The 13,650-nt window shown below is 45.4% G+C and overlaps 5 non-coding genes across 5 annotated transcripts; 3 read left to right on the top strand and 2 right to left on the bottom strand.

Annotated features, from left to right (window-relative positions):
• Nucleotides 1-2,403: 2,403 nt before the first annotated feature.
• trnas-uga (transfer RNA serine (anticodon UGA)) lies at nucleotides 2,404-2,485 on the top strand. The gene has a single exon. It is a non-coding gene; the product is annotated as a tRNA-Ser (tRNA).
• Nucleotides 2,486-4,041: 1,556 nt separating this feature from the next.
• Nucleotides 4,042-4,114, bottom strand: trnar-ucg (transfer RNA arginine (anticodon UCG)). The gene has a single exon. It is a non-coding gene; the product is annotated as a tRNA-Arg (tRNA).
• A 3,148-nt stretch (nucleotides 4,115-7,262) lies between these two features.
• On the bottom strand, nucleotides 7,263-7,404 carry LOC138228260 (U4 spliceosomal RNA). The gene has a single exon (XR_011185346.1). It is a non-coding gene; the product is annotated as a U4 spliceosomal RNA (small nuclear RNA).
• Nucleotides 7,405-9,814: 2,410 nt separating this feature from the next.
• trnar-ccu (transfer RNA arginine (anticodon CCU)) lies at nucleotides 9,815-9,887 on the top strand. The gene has a single exon. It is a non-coding gene; the product is annotated as a tRNA-Arg (tRNA).
• Nucleotides 9,888-10,600: 713 nt separating this feature from the next.
• trnas-aga (transfer RNA serine (anticodon AGA)) lies at nucleotides 10,601-10,682 on the top strand. Its single transcript has one exon. It is a non-coding gene; the product is annotated as a tRNA-Ser (tRNA).
• The last annotated feature ends 2,968 nt before the right edge of the window (nucleotides 10,683-13,650 follow it).

The following is a 13,650-nucleotide window of genomic DNA, read 5'->3' as shown; positions in this document are numbered from 1 at the left end:
GAATCTTACAGGGGATTCTGAGCGGTGTCTGCATACACGCAGTCCGATACGGGTGCTGAAAGCTTGAGCTACTCTCAATGTCATGCTGCCTTTCCCCAGAGTAAATCTGTTACATTGAAAGAATGCTTCTGGCAGGTTCAAAAAGGGACCCTTGTTAATTGGAGAAATCAATGATTTCGAATGAATTCTGTATGCGTTAAAAGACAGCTATACACAGAAAACATGCAGGTCACTGCTCATGATGTTTCCCGAGCCGAAACACAGTGCGTTTTTCCAAGCCATCTGACAAAGATTGCCCACTGAAAACTGCAGCAGTTGGACATGAAAAGTGCCCGATAAATGCCATTTCTCATCATTTCTCTTGGCATCAGTTCTGCTATCAAATGGGACGGAGGCAACGGGCTCAGAGAGCAGGTTAAGTGCACACCGAACGCAGATGTGTCCAAGTGTCTGTAAAAGCGCGGTGCTCCGCTGGCGCTGTTCCCTAGTGGCTTAAAGTGCCTGCCTAGTAAGCAGGCGATCCTGGGTCTGAATACCAGCGGTGCCTCTCTCCGTGTCTTGTTGTGCCGAATGTCTCATTTCAGACAAACATGTACAGCTTGGTTCAGTTTAATGCAAGAATTCATTTCCTTTCTGGAATAACTTGTTTTTGAAGAAATCCATACAGCTTGTGAAAGATGAAATCCATTTCTTGGTTGTCAGTGGAAAAAGATTGCCGGCTGCAAGAAGCGCAAGTGATTGTTTTCTTTGACCAGAAACCTGCAAATGTAGGGAGCACAAGCGGCCGTCAGTCTCTGTGGCGCAATCGGTTAGCGTGTTTGGCTGTTAACCGAAAGGTTGGGGGTTCAAGCCCACCCAGGGACGCATGTCTCCATTTTTCCAATGTAAACATCATCACCGCTAAAGAAGATGGCGCAGAAGGCTCCACAGTCAAAACGTTGTGCTTCTTTTCTTCTCTTTTCAGCATGGAGTAAACCTTTGCTTGATCCTTTGCAGCCTACGCATGCTGACACAGCTGCCTTTCTCTTAACGCGCCTCAATCATTATTCACCAAAACCATCAGCAGAATGTGTCGCCTTTGTGGTGATGTCACTCCTCTGCTTCACAAATGTCCTTAGTGACGGACCATTTCTTTCTGCCATTTTTCCGGAGCGGTTATTGATTGCTCCATCATTTCCCTCATACTTTCCAACCCTTGATTGAAAAAAAAAACAGAAACAGGCTGACAGGACGACAATCAAATTGCAAAAACTCATCAAAGCACTCGATAGAGTATTTGAATCCACAAGTAGCTACGAGCAACTTTGTCCTGGCTTGCATGAAAGTCGGAAAATGTCAAAAAGAAAAAGATGGTGGCTTTTTCATACCTGTTCTTTCATTTTTAGTTCGTTGGCTCTTCTGTCCATTGTCCTCCTGCCTGGCTCTTGACCTGTGACTGTCTGAACGCACACATTAGACTTTCGGGCGGGGGATTTGTCCTGAGCCTCTGTGAAAGACCCACCCACCCCCATAAATAACTGCTCTAGAAACACATGAATGCAAAACTAAACCACAGCTTAAAGAGGAGCTCCAACTCAGTGCCATACTAATGTAAACGAAGTAATACTAAGACATGTTCTTATGGATTTGTCTTACCTTGAGATATGTAATTGGATTTCAGGATTAACTTCCTCATTCAATGTAGTGGTGATTCTTTGCCTGGTCAGTACCTGGGTGGGAGACCTCCAGCGAACAATTAAGCTTGCTGCTGGAAGTGGTGTTAAGAGACTCTTAGGATCTTCCAGAGGTCTCTGTCCAATAGCACTAGTTGCCTTAGAGCTGGCTCAAACATTGCTCAAGAGTCTACCTTTCACAGATGCGCAAAGATGAATGATGGGGGTGCACGCTTCAAGGAGCCTTCCAACTGTAGGGACCGATTAGAGACGATCCGTAGCATGTGTTCGTTTCCATATACGCCCCGTGTCTCAACGGTAGGACAGAGTCAAATACTGCCTCGACACGTAACAGCGTTATATTAAACCGCAGGACTTGAGGGCTGTTTTGTTTGAATGTTCAAGGCATTGGTAAGAGCGTAGGTCAAGGGCCATTGGTGCATCTCCTGTAACTGGAGTAAAAATGCTATTCAAAGTGCAGTGACTAAAATCGTCATCCACATGTCTCCGTTGTTGATTGCTTTCTGTCTAAGAACGTTCTGTTTTCATGTCCGAACGGGGAGACTTTATCATTCCAACTTGAAGCCACCCTTAAGTCCTCTGAGGTGTGTGTGTGTGTGTGTGTGTGCACGTATGGCGTAAAAGGTTTCTTAAACGGAGAGCGAACTTGAATAAAGTTGCCTCCGCTGCCGCCGCCGCCTCGCACTCCCTGTTCGATTGTAGCAAGAAGGCAGCGGCCGCGGCGCTCGCTGTAGTCGTGGCCGAGTGGTTAAGGTGACGGACTTGAAATCCGTTGGGGTCTCCCCGCGCAGGTTCAAATCCTGCCGACTACGGCGTCCTTTGCATTTGGTTGCGTGCATGCGTGTAAAAGGACCAGCGCCGTTTCGTTTTCGCTGGGACCTTTAACACTCTAAATCGCCTGGACCCGCAGCCTGTGAAATCGATTCTTCAGCACCCACAAAGGACGCTTTGCCGCTGGACACAGATACCGATGCTTTTCTGCAACGAGCTTTCCAGCTGAATTTTCTCGGCAGCTCCGTACTGAACCTGTTCTCCATTGCAACATAGCGGAGGCTCGTCACGTCTATAGCAAGGCTGTGTAGGACCGCATACGCCACAGTGACTTGTACACAGACCACATGAAAGGCAAGCAAAATACACTTTTAAAATTCCAAAGACTCACAAGGTCAGAGGAACAGCGATGACCTGAACAGATCTGTTACAGAAGTCTAGGCTGACCTTTTTAGAGCTGTAATTGCATTTTTGTTTAATAGAAGATCAAATCTACTCGCATGTACCAGCACCTTACAGTTTATTGATGTTAATTCTGTTTAAGTAATAAGATTGCTAACGATGTTGGACTTTAGCCGGTGTTTTTTAGACCAAATTGCTTACACTTCTGTAAGGAATACACAGTACGTGCCTTTGTCAGTCATTGCTCACCATACCTGTAACTTTCTTATCTAACTCACTTCCTCAAATGGTGAAGGTCCACAAACATAAATGAAAAAAAAACCCTTGTTGTAGATGAGGTGCACAAAAAAGAAGCCCCTGATAGTGTATAACACATTTGTACTATTGCAGAGACACATGTAACATATATATATACTGTATATATATATGAAACAGAAATAGAAACAGAAACAGGAATCGCTTACTCACCTGGAGAATCTCTGTAGGAATATCTAGCATTTATCAATGGAAATAAAAGCTGCTTTAATACAGTGCATGTTTAAACTCAAACCCTCAGCTGCTGTTCTTGTTTGTTTTGGGACAAATTGCAACTGAGCATCGCATGAGCCGTTACGTACCCTTATCTGTTAGGGAATTTCAAGGGAGGAGTTAGGTCAGAATGGGTAGGCTGCAAAACAACAAGTAAAGATTTATTTCAAGATGAAACGTTGTGGCGGTTTTCTTATCTTTTCAGCATGGACTAAACTTTTACGTGTTCCTTATATGCTATATGTGTATATATTAGCACCAATGTTGTTCTTAAAAACTAACATGAAATTGTCAGGGACATTCAGCTATATACAAAGACGAGACAGACAAAGTAATAATTCTGTATTAACGTGGCCTACATATTGACGCAATGATCGAACTAACTGACATGTTCTGATTCAGATCCCCTGCAGTTCATGCCAATTAGAACAATAGCAATGCTGAGTCCTCCCCACCCTACCGAGCACAAATTCAGCTGCTCTCCAGTTCTGTTCTGCATGTTTTTTCATTGCAATTGAGCTCGGAGCTGGAGATGATCTCCATACAGTTCTGTGTTCACTAGCCCGCACTTGCGTGCTAATTTACGGGTTGTGGCAAATGCTTTTCTATAGTTCATATACATGACGGCAACCTGTTACCGAGGAACCTGAGAGGTTTAAAAGCCTCACGAGCCAGGCAGGACGCGAACCTACAATCTTCTGATCCGAAGTCAGACGCGTTATCCATTACGCCACTGGCCCAAAGGACATGCGCTTGCACTCCACCACAGAGAGCTCTACACTGCTACTAGTAGTACACTTCCCCATCTAAATTTTCACAGCAAGAAACTTGTGTTTCCTACTATTTTTATCAGGTTTAAAATATCATCTCCTTAAAACAGAAAAAGTGTTGATGTGTCGTGCTGAAATTCCGATTGATTTTGAATTCAAAGAAAAAAGGTTTTCTTCCAAAACACCATGAAATTGTCACATCTTGCAGACAATAGGTGTATTCTATGTTGAAAAGAGAAGACAGAAAACCATGGAGCCTTTTACAGGTGTGAGGCTTCTTCAGGTGTGAGAAGATCTCACAGTCGAAACGCTGTGTTTCCGTTCTTCTCTTTTCAGCATGCAATAAACCTATTGCTTGTTCCTTTGCAGCCGAGGCATGCTGACGTAGCTACCCAGCTGAACATCTTGCAGACTCTACAGTACTTCTCTCCTGTAGAAGTAAAGCAGGGCTTGCTGGGTGAGCTTTTGCTCCGGTAAATTAGGTCACGTGTCATGTTAAATCACTTCTTCTAAACACAACATTTGCTGGTGCTAGCTTTCCCCATTAAAAAAAGAGACATTTCCCTTACAGTACATGACATATCGTTTTTATTCTATCAATAAGTATAGAAATTAAACAAAAGAAAAAATGGTGTCGCCAAAGAATGGGAGGTGTCAAGGGCATTGAGCTCCTTGGACATGAAAAGTGCCCGATAAATGCCATTTCTCATCATTTCTCTTGGCGTCAGTTCTGCTATTAAATGGGACGGAGGCAACGGGCTCAGAGAGCAGGTTAAGTGCACACCGAACGCAGATGTGTCCAAGTGTCTGTAAAAGCGCGGTGCTCCGCTGGCGCTGTTCCCTAGTGGCTTAAAGTGCCCGCCTAGTAAGCAGGCGATCCTGGGTCTGAATACCAGCGGTGCCTCTCTCCGTGTTTTGTTGTGCCGAATGTATCATTTCAGACAAACATGTACAGCTTGGTTCAGTTTAATGCAAGAATTCATTTCCTTTCTGGAATAACTTGTTTTTGAAGAAATCCATACAGCTTGTGAAAGATGAAATCCATTTCTTGGTTGTCAGTGGAAAAAGATTGCCGGCTGCAAGAAGCGCAAGTGATTGTTTTCTTTGACCATAAACCGGCTGTTAACCGAAAGGTTGGTGGTTCAAGCCCACCCAGGGACGCATGTCTCAGTTTTTCCAATGCAAACATCATCACAGCTAAAGAAGATGGCGCAGAAGGCTCCACAGTCGAAACTTTGTGCTTCTTTTCTTCTCTTTTCAGCATGGAGTAAACCTTTGCTTGATCCTTTGCAGCCTAAGCATGCTGACGCAGCTACCTTTCTCTTAACGCGCCTCAATCATTATTCACCAAAACCATCAGCAGAATGTGTCTCCTTTGTGGTGATGTCACTCCTCTGCTTCACAAATGTCCTTAGTGACGGACCATTTCTTTCTGCCATTTTTCCGGAGCGGTTATTGATTGCTCCATCATTTCCCTCATACTTTCCATCCCTAGATTGAAAAAAAAAACAGAAACAGGCTGACAGGACGACAATCAAATTGCAAAAACTCATCAAAGCACTCGATAGAGTATTTGAATCCACAAGTAGCTACGAGCAACTTTGTCCTGGCTTGCATGAAAGTCGGAAAATGTCAAAAAGAAAAAGATGGTGGCTTTTTCATACCTGTTCTTTCATTTTTAGTTCGTTGGCTCTTCTGTCCATTGTCCTCCTGCCTGGCTCTTGACCTGTGACTGTCTGAACGCACACAGTAAAATTTCATGTGGGGTATTTGTCCTGAGCCTCTGTGAAAGACCCACCCACCCACCCCTATAAATAACTGCTCTAGAAACACATGAATGCAAAACTAAACCACAGCTTAAAGAGGAGCTTGTCATGACCACCAGGCAGTTAAGACCAACTCTTAAGCGATCTAATCAGCACCAGCAGTGGGTGATTATTAACAAACGCCGCCGCACGAGTTAACCCACCTGCACACACTCCACCGTGCGGTACGCAGTGCTATTTTTACCATCTTTACCTGCTTCCCGCTGCTTGGTATTGAGTCTACTCTTTGAGAGCTCTACCTGGCGTTTTTCCATTACCTCGTTTATTCTGGATATTGGACTCCCCTTCTGCCTTTTCGACTTTGGACCTCGCCTCTCACCTCGGACTGTTTGCCACCAGTGTTCTCCCTGGATTACGACTTACCTTACGCCTCTTGACCACGAAACAAAGCAAAGCAGAGCAAAACAAAACGAACAGACGAAAACCCTCACGTCCCGCACTTGCATACTGTATAACGCCGTTACGTGCCCAAGCGGTATTGTATGTCATCCTAGCACTGCACCCCGGGTCGTACGGTATATGGGAACGAGCACACGCCACGAATCGTCTCGAATCACTCCCTACAGCTGTAAGGTGCCTTGAAGCATGCACCCCCAACATTCTTCTTTGCGCATCTGTGAAAGGTAAACTCTTGAGCAAACTCTGAACCAGCTCTAAGGAAACTAATCCGATTAGACGTTACTTTGACTCATCCTTTAAGGGACCCTTGTTAATTGGAGAAATCAATGATTTCGAATGAATTCTGTATGCGTTAAAAGACAGCTATACACAGAAAACATGCAGGACACTGCTCATGATGTTTCCCGAGCCGAAACACAGTGCGTTTTTCCAAGCCATTTGACAAAGCCCGCCCACTGAAAACTGCAGAAGATCGTGTAAAGGCGTTCAACTTTGTAACTACTGCACGCACAGGAAGCAGAATAAATTCCTCTTTTGAAACTGTCAAAGGTTTGCTGCAGGACATCGCACAATCTCTTTTGAACGGGGACAAACGATTTCTTATGGGGCGCAGTAAGTACAGACGTTTATAAAGCTCCACTCATGCCGACGATGCAGCATGAAGAAGCGCAACCTAACGTTTGACAGACAAAAGCCGGGCGCCGCTACGAGCAATATGAAATCAAACTGACAGCACACGGCGTTTCGCGCTGACTCAAAAGTGATCCCGACAGACGCTGTTCTCTGCATAACGCTGAAAGAGCTAAAGAGCGTTTCTGTTGAAACGTAACAAGCTCGTTTCTTTCTATCATGATGTCACCATGACAAAATCTGTCTTTAAACACCTTGCTCAGTCTCTGACGAGACTGTCAAAAATTGCTTTCGCCGATTGTATTGCAAACCGGCGGAAGGGGGGTATTGGGAAAAGTTTTCAACTAGTAATAATCGCGCCTCGGCTAAACCTCACAGGCTACGATACTGCCACTGCGCAAAGCTGACGGTTGCCAGGCAACCGCGGGGATCCTATGGAAATCGTTATCAATCGTCTCATGGCATGTCGTTGCTGTAACGCTTCATATTTGTCGTCTTCTTCTTCTAGCTTGAGGTTTTGAAGAATTTCATGACAGACAAGGGCTCCGTCGGAAACAAAGGGCGTTGTGAGAAAACCGTTGCTTATTTTCAGCAGCAGAAATACAACCCTTTAAATACAAGATGACAGAACAATGACGAAGGGCATGCCGGGAGGAACTCATGCACTACAGAGGAAAGGGGGCGGGCACGTACAGTTCACATTCAAGCCACAAGTACTCTTCTCGGATGTTGCATAAACAAATCCTAACGTCCTGAAAGCATTGCAGCATGTTTGTGTCCCACTTCCCGTGGTTGCAGGACGACTGACACGAACGGACAAACACAATCTGTGGCGTTTAGCGTGACATAGTCTTGCAGGCATCGTGCTGTCTCACTGCAATACTATACCACTGGAGGAACAGCCCGGGTTCGATGAGCCTTGGAATGTGACTAGGAAAGTGAAGCCTTTTGAAAGAGGTAAAACACTGCTCAAAGGAACTGAGGGAGAATCTTACAGGGGATTCTGAGCGGTGTCTAAATAAATAAATTCTTCAGCGTCCGCGGATGGCATTTTGCAGCTGGAAACAGATGTCGACGCTTTTTGAACAGAGCACCAAAAAAGCGTCTTTTTTGACGGTACAGGTATTGAGCATTGGTGGTTCAGTGGAAGAATTCCTGCCTGCCAAGTAGGAGGCTCGGGTTTGATTCCTGGCCAATGCAGTGGCTTTTGCATGCTCACCACTATACCACCAACACACGCCCACAGGATCCCAGCAGGACACCACCAGAGAATGCTCACGATTTCGGAAGCTGTCTCCGGGACGTGCTGATTCCACACATCCTGAATAAATCATGATATTGTTAGTTGCTGTAGCTAGACGTTCAAATGAGTTTCATGGCCAGATGGACTGTTTCCTCCAGCGGTATAGTATTGCAGTGAGACAGCACGATGCCTGCAAGACTATGTCACGCTAAACGCCACAGATTGTGTTTGTCCAAATTTGAACTTTCACAAAAGCATGCTAGCAGACAAATGCGCCTCAGAGGACTTAAGGCTGGCTTCAAGTTGGAATGATAAAGTCTCCCCGTCCGGTTAGGAAAAGGGAACTTTGTTAGACAGAAAGAAGGAAGTAACAATAACGGAGAATTGTGTGCAAGGATTTTAGAAGCTGCGCAGCCCTGCAGTTTCAATAGCCCTTTTATTCGTGTTAGATGCTGGAATTGCCTTTTTTTGACGCTCTTACGAATGCGATGTCAACGAAAACAGAACAAAGCACAAAAAAACCCTCAAGTCCTGCAGTTGGATAGAATGCCGTTACACGTCCAAGCCGTATTTGACTTCATCCTACCATTGCAACATGGGGCGTATATGGAAACGAACACACGCTACGACTTGTCTCTAATAAGTCCCTACAGTTGTAAGGCGCCTGGAAGCATGCACCCCCATCATTAATCTTTGCGCATCTGTGCAAGGTAAACTCTGGAGCAGTCTTTGAAACGGCTCAAAGGAAACACGTGATTGATTCCATGTGCATCTGGGGTTCATTTCTTATTTACATTTAATTCAAGGGAAAGGCTTGGGTCAGTTTCAGATGGCCTCCAACAGCGAGATTCAAGCGCCCCACCTTCAGCCCAATCTGCGCCACCAGAACGCCAACGGCTCCTCTGCTCTCCGGGGTGCGGTTGTGACCCCGTAACCTAAAGTGTTGGTGGCAGACAAATGGAGACTAACAGGTGACGTCCTAGGACATGACTACATTGTGACACTCGGTGGGGATGGTGACCATTGCTTGGAAAAGAGTGCGAGGCCCCTTTAGAAAAACATTTTGTTAACAGGCATTCTGCCTCAGCCTAAACACCTATAGCTTGAAAAGCGCATGCTATTAGACAGGCACCTCTGCAAGACCTTAAGAGTCTCTTAAACTAGTGATAGTAAGGTGATCCCAATGGGCGATGTTCGGCTTTCAAATCATCTCTCCTTGGAAGCGCCGAGATGCAGCTGTTTAAGGCTTAGAAGCAGCTGACTGTTTCACTACCTAGCTGATCACTGTCAGTCAGGGAGCTCAGAGGTGAAAAGCCTGTCTGAGAGACAATTCGCCGTCGATGAGTTCAATATGTTCCGTACCAGCTCGGCGCACCTGAGATCATCTTGGTAGCCGTGTAGCTCAGATGAGTGAGAGCGTGTGTGTGTGTACCACCGTGATTGGATGCCGGTCCTTCTCAGGTCACAGTAAACCTTCTGCTGCCTAACTTTCCTAATTTTGGGGATCCCTTTCAAAAAGCAAAGGAAAAAAAAAACTGGCTCTTCATCAGCGTGATCGACCCCACCCAGTGTGCCCCAGTGGCCTAATGGATAAGGCACTGGCCTCCTAAGCCAGGGATTGTGGGTTCGAGTCCCATCTGGGGTGCTCCTGTCCCCTTTTGAGAGTACAAATGTCCTTGCAATTTGCGGAGCTGCAACCCCACCTTACTCAGTGAGCGTCTGTGCTTTTCTCTCACATACAGTTGGGAGAAAAACTTTTGTAAACAGCCCTTCGGAATGATGTGGATTTCTGCATGAATGGCTCCTAACATGTGATCTTATCTTTATCTAAGTCATAATAATCAATAAAGAGAGTCGAGACGATTCGTGGCGTGTGCTCGTTCCCATATACCGTACGCCCCGGGGTACAGTGCTAGGATGACGTACAATACCGCTTGGGCACGTAATGGCGTTATATGCAGGGTTTTTGTTTGTTCGTTTTGTTTTGCTCTGCTTTGCTTTGTTTTGCTTTCCATCGCGTTGGTAAGAGCGTAAATAAAAAGGCGATTCCTGCGTCTACCACTAATGTAAGAGCTATTTCAAGTGCAACGTGGTGCGGCTTTTCAAATGCTTGTGGGCATTTCTCTGTTGTTGATTCTTTTTTTGTGTGTAACAAAGTGGCATTTTCATGTCCGGACTGGGAGACTTTATCATTCCGACATGAAGCCACCCTTAAGTCCTCTGAGGCGTGTCTGTCTGCAAGGCTTGTATTTTGGAAATGTTTTTTTGAAACGGAGAACGACTTTGAAATAGGCTCCCGCCGGCGCCTCGAGATCCAGGTAAGATTGTAGCAAGAACGCAGCGGGGGTGGGGCTTGCTGTAGTCGTGGCCGAGTGGTTAAGGTGATGGACTAGAAATCCATTGGGGTCTCCCCACGCAGGTTCGAATCCTGCCGACTACGTTGTCCGCCTCCAGTTGGTGTGTTTCGGTGCAAGCGAAGAAGCGCGCCTTTTTGCTGTTCCTGGTGGTTTTAAAACGCCCAATCGCTTGTACCCGCTGCCTTGGAAATAAGTTCTTCAGCGTCCGCGAATGGCATTTTGCAGCTGGAAGCAGATGTCAACGCGTTTTGCACAGAGCACCAAAAAAGCGTCTTTTTTGAAGGCCCAAGCACTGAGCATTGGTGGTTCAGTAGTAAAATTCTTGCCTGCCACGCGGGAGGCTTGGGTTCGATTCCCGGCCAATTTAGTGGCTTTTGCAGCGAGCGGCTCCATCACTTGCATCCCCTTGCAACTCGCAACTGAAAACCCACTGAAGCTAAGCAGGTGTGAGCCAGGTCAGTACCCGGATGAGGGTGAGCTACAGGGAAAAACAAAGCTTCCAGCTGGAAGCGGTGTTAATGGTGCCGGCGGGGGGGGCGCTCACCCTGAGGTCTGTGCAGGTCCCAATGCCCCAGTATAGTGACGGAGATGCTGTGTTGTAAAAGGGCGCTGTCTTTTGGATGAGATGTAAAACCGAGGTCACAGCGCTCTGTGGTCATTCAAAATGACCACCAAAACCTTTGACAAAAGATCTTGGTAATTGATGGTCTTCAATAATGCTTCTCCTTTAGGTACATTTTAAATCAGCTGAAAAATGCTGTGAAATGGGGGGGCACTTCAGGCCAGTGTAGGATTTGGGTTACAAGAACTATGAAACTGCACGAGAAAGCCCGTACACTGAATTACACGGCTTTCTATTCAAAGGAGGACAAAAGAAATTCCCTGAGTTCGATTTTTTGCAGCACAGAGAGGAGCACTGTCGTGAGGCTGGTTAGCTCAGTTGGTTATAGCGTGGTGCTAATAACGCCAAGGTCACGGGTTCGAGCCCTGTACGGGACAGGTCCTTTTCTCCTCTCTTACCAAAGCTGTTAGGTTCCGTTCCGTGGTGAGAGGGGTTGTCATGCAACGCTGCCACATAGTGCCGACAGACAAGAGTGTTGCGGGAGAAGAGAAAAGTGTTTGAAGATTTAAAGAGTGTCTAAGGTGGAGCTAAAATCAAGTGTCACAAATGCAAGTGGTTGGATTTCCAATGTTTAATATGGTAAAAATAAGCGGAAGTTATCTGCCGGTCCGGCACAGTCTGCCATGCTTTTGTCATATACTGTAAAGTGGTGTCGAACTGGGTGTCGAACTGGAGCCTCACCATTTGCATATGTGAGGCTCCAGTTATACATCGAGTGTCACATTAAATGACAAAAATGAAGAGAGTTAAAGCAGCTGGAGAGGTATTCTTACAACTTTTGAGCTGAAACAGTTTTGGAAAATGTTTCCTTCACACTGCACTGTACAACATAGGCAGCCAAGAGTCTCCAAAACAAAACAGAATTGACAGATAGGAGAAAATTCCCACTCGTCCTGAATTTCCCAAAATCCAGCACTGAGCGTAAACAAAGTGTCTAAGTAGCGTGGGAATGCTAACCCTAACCCTAGCTGGAGTTTGAGCAATCCAGCACTGAGCGTAAAAAGATGAGTCAAAGTAACGTCTAATCGGATTAGTTTCCTTAGAGCTGGTTCAGAGTTTGCTCAAGAGTTTACCTTTCACAGATGCGCAAAGAAGAATGTTGGGGGTGCACGCTTCAAGGCGCCTTACAGCTGTAGGGAGTGATTCGAGACGATTCGTGGCGTGTGCTCGTTCCCATATACCGTACACCCCGGGGTGCAGTGCGTAACGGCGTTATATGCAGGGTTTTCGTTTGTTCGTTTTGTTTTGCTCTGCTTTGCTTTGTTTTGCTTTCCATCGCGTTGGTAAGAGCGTAAATAAAAAGGCGATTCCTGCGTCTACCACTAATGTAAGAGCTATTTCATGTGCGACGTGGTGTGGCTTTTCAAATGCTTGTGGGCATTTCTCTGTTGTTGATTCTTTTTTTGTGTGTAACAAAGTGGCATTTTCATGTCCGGACGGGGAGACTTTATCATTCCGACATGAAGCCACCCTTAAGTCCTCTGAGGCGTGTCTGTCTGCAAGGCTTGTACAGATGCAGCCATTAAAAAGGGGTGGGGTATTTCGCGGCATACCCCGGTGGGCGTGTAGCGGTAACACGCGGTTTCACACGGTTAATCGCGTCATTTGACGTCATGCCGGAAACTATCCGGTGTCACCTTGTAAAACCGCCAGGGGGAGCTTAACCTCTCACGTACAGCATTTGAGCTTTTAATTTTGAACTGTGTATTACAGCATGTAATCATCAGTCATTAAAATGTTGGTATATTTTATGAAAGCAAGATTGCTAAGTTGGACAAAAGTACACAACCTACCTTTATCAGAAATATTTATGCATCAAAGCCTTTACCGAAGATATTACTAATAGTATTAATAATGAATGACTTTGGACAAGCTGTATTCTCAAAGTATAGTTTCTTTAGCACATTTGTACAGGCACTTGGAATCTGTCCAAGCCATACTTTGTCAGGCATTTTGTTTTACTTCAACGGGCATAAAAACTCCCTTGCTTTTAACAGGGCGTTTCATAATTTCTAACCACGAAAATTATTTAAAATGCGACACTTCTCATTCAACTAGAGCTCAAAATATCACAAGGATCCTCAAGAGCACAGCAAAGACTGTATTAAAAGATACTTGTATGAGATACATGAGAATCCAGGCTTTTTTATCAACGCTTTCTTTTCCGTATACCAGATTTTATGGAACCACTTCAGAAGGGTGTCAGCCAGTCAGATTCCAGGAATCGGTACTTTAAAGGAAAAATACACACTGGTATTCCATTTCTCCCTAACGATTTTAAGCATCGAAGTATTTAACTAGCATGTGAAATAGCATGTGAAAAAGTGGTAGTTTTAAGCTTTTCTGCTAATATAATATGGAATCGCGTATCTAAAGAATTTAATAATGAAATGATTATATTCGTGTACTGTGACAGGGCTGTGTAGGGC

The sequence above is a fragment of the Lepisosteus oculatus genome, unplaced genomic scaffold (assembly GCF_040954835.1).
Source record: "Lepisosteus oculatus isolate fLepOcu1 unplaced genomic scaffold, fLepOcu1.hap2 HAP2_SCAFFOLD_40, whole genome shotgun sequence".
Taxonomy (NCBI): Eukaryota; Metazoa; Chordata; class Actinopteri; order Semionotiformes; family Lepisosteidae; genus Lepisosteus; species Lepisosteus oculatus.
Note: the sequence above shows the minus strand (reverse complement) of the source record. Positions and strands in the feature narration are given on the sequence as shown.